The 3,184-nt window shown below is 35.4% G+C and overlaps 1 pseudogene; it reads left to right on the top strand.

Annotated features, from left to right (window-relative positions):
• The first annotated feature begins 1,887 nt into the window (after nucleotides 1-1,887).
• On the top strand, nucleotides 1,888-2,893 carry LOC115068135 (annotated as a pseudogene).
• The last annotated feature ends 291 nt before the right edge of the window (nucleotides 2,894-3,184 follow it).

Below are 3,184 nucleotides of genomic sequence, written 5' to 3'. Positions count from 1 at the left end.
CTCTGGAAATTTACTGTAAGTACAAATAACTGTAAACCTCCTCCTTAGAAATGCCTTTGTTGTTTACTAAAGGTCCTGGTAAATTATCTTTTCATTTTCATTTGATTGAAGATTGAATGACCCACTGATCATTAAAAAGTTTTTATTCAATTTCCAAGCACTATATTGTTTCTGTAGTTAGCTATACTAATTACTAATTTTATCTCATTGGGATTTGATAAGAATCAAGAACTAATTACAATTTTCAATATCTGTTGAGGCTTATTTTTTGATGTAAATAAGTTCTACATTTTTGAAATAAAGGTATAGATTCTATTCATTTCTCAGGCAGATCTCTCTGAGTTTGAGGCCAGCCTGGTCTCCATAGAAAATCCAGGCCTAGCCCTAAAAAGACCAATATCCTATATATATAGGATATATACATATATCCTATATATATCCTCTATATATATATGTGTGTGTGTGTGTGTGTGTGTGTGTGTATAATTTTGTATACATAACTAGAAACTTCAGGAAAAATATCCATGAGTCCTTTGTGACCTTGAATATCTACGAAACCTGTGTCTCAGAGGCTCTATCATTGTCCTAAATTTATCTTGTGAAAAGGATCTTTTCTTATGTCAACCTATCTTTTCTTGGTTACCTGTATCAGAACATGGTGGAGAAAATAAGGAATGAAATATCTGAAATTCTTTAGGCATCCTTTCATCTATGAAAGCAGTTCACAAGGAAATAAACCTAAGCATGGTTACTGCTGAAGTATTGCATTAAAAATTCCTGCTACTTCAAGCATTCTATCAAAGTTGATTCAAACCTCCCTGTAGGGACAGATTAGATAATCTATTTCTATGTGCTACATAAAGTTCATGATGACATTTGATAACACAAGATAGACTGTTCTTTTTTAATTTATTCAACAGATATTTATTGAATATGCACTCACATTCTAGTGACTGCTGCACGATGTGAGAAAGGAAAGCAAACAACACAGAAGATAGTGGTGGACTCATGGGAGGAAAAAAATTGCAGAGGTAACATGGTTTAAAGGGACAAAGGGAAAAAAATAGAAGTTAGAAAAGCAGTTCCAACTTCTGTTAATGACTCTTGTCCTGCTTCAACTCCATTCACTGCCAAGCACTTGTGGTGTCTCCAGGGCTCCAAACTTACTGATGTAGCCTATGCCTTCCTATGAGAAATCAAAAAAGTAGTGAGGAGCTGTTCAGAACCCTGAGTAATCCAACTGATAATTTTTATTTCATTTAGCAAATGTGTACTTAGATGCAGCCTTTTAAAATATTAGGAGCAGCAGGAACAGTCTCATCTGTTCAGAAGTTTTACAGCTAAAGGGAAGAATGTACTTTGATGGCTGTGGAAAGAGTTGCAAGCCTTGATTTATTTATGTCATCTAAGACATACCTAGAGAACTTCATCTTTCAGAATGGAAGTCAAATTCTGAATGTGAAGAACTGTTTTTAAGGAAAAAATTTTGCACTGACATGTTAATTTGAGAGCATCAGTTTGAGTCATTGCATCCAAACTTTGCTGAATTCTAGAATCCAAGCAGGGTATTATAAATTTTTCATGGCATTAAATATGTGCCATGATTAGGCATGTGTTTTAGTAGTCAACTGAATAAAGATTTAATGCAAACCAATGAAAAAAATCTTTTCAGTTGAACATGTTTAATGACCTTTTAAAAAACTTACAGTACATCATTGGAAATTTTTTCAGTTTTAAAAATGTCATTTTCTGTGAAATACTATACTACAAAAACATCAAGAAGAATAGAGGAAAACAAATCAAGAATTATATTAAAAACTTAGGGAGGGAGATCCAAGAAGCTGAAGCAATATTAATATTCTTTTCATTTCACAGGCAAGAGTCACAATGACTGAGACACTAATGAACATGATAAACTACAAGGAAATTTTGCTCATGAAATTCCCAGATGGCCAGGTGCTGCAGACACTGTGCCACACTCTTCCTCCTGACTGACATGGCTGCATTAATGGGAAATTTCCTCATTATCATCCTCACCACCATTGAAAAACATCTCCAATCACTCATGTATATTTTGGGGAAGAATTTTTCCTTGATTGATATCTGTTACATCTTAGTCACTGTTCCCAAATTCATCCTGAACTCTCTGACCAACATCCAATTTATCTCTTTCTTGAGATGTACCTTACAGGTTTCTCTCTCTCTCTCTCTCTCTCTCTCTCTCTCTCTCTGTGTGTGTGTGTGTGTGTGTGTGTGTGTGTGTGTGTGTGATATTTTTGGCAGACACTGAGTTTGACTTCTTTTGGTGATGTCTTATGAGCGCTATGCTGCCATCTGCCTCCTTCTGCAATATGAAGCCATCATGAAGAGAGCTGCCTGTGTGCAGATGGTGGATGCAGCGTGGTTCAGTGGGTGGGTCTATGGGTCCTTTCATGCAGCAGGAACCTTCTCTGTCCATTTCTATGGTCCCAACATAATACAACAGTTTTTCTGTGACATTATCACTTTTTACACTTGCTTGCTCTGGAGAACAAATGAGAATTTGTGTTTATCATTACCACCTGTTGTTTTGATTTTATGTGTTTCATATTATTTGGTTATTTCTTTTCTTCACAAGTCAATATCATCCCCCCAAAAAGCTTCTGCCCAAGGAATGTTTAAAACGTTCTCCACCTGCATGTCCTATCTGACTCTGGTAGCCTTGCTTCTCTTTTCTGGATTTGTTGCATATTTAAGCTCCACATCAAAATTTGTATCACTGAACCTGTTCATGTCAGTGTTTTACTCTCTGCTGCCTCCCAGCCTTAATCCTGTGGTTAATATCCTTAGAAACAGGGATGTGAAAGTGGCCCTGTGCAACATTTTAGGTGATAAAATGACCACAAAACTCTAAACATTGAAAATATTATCTACACTGATACTAAAGTAAGCAAAGCAAAGTGGTGTTAGTTCAAACCTGTGTTAACTTTATTAGATACCTTCTCTACTACCTTGTTTTTAGAAAAGGTGAGTCATTTTTTAATGTTAGATGGGTCTGAACATCAGAGAATTGTTTAAGAAATTTTCAACCCAGTGGAAATTTTCCAAACATCCTGTATATATCAATAGATTATGAGTCTATCTACAGTAACATGTTTTCTCATTTTATACTGATATATTCACCAATGTTTCTTTCAATATGGGA

The sequence above is a fragment of the Nannospalax galili genome, unplaced genomic scaffold, assembly GCF_000622305.1.
Source record: "Nannospalax galili isolate Female #2095 unplaced genomic scaffold, S.galili_v1.0 scaffold468, whole genome shotgun sequence".
Lineage (NCBI taxonomy): Eukaryota > Metazoa > Chordata > Mammalia > Rodentia > Spalacidae > Nannospalax > Nannospalax galili.
The sequence above is the reverse complement of the archived record's forward strand: the minus strand, read 5'-3'. Positions and strand labels throughout refer to the sequence as shown.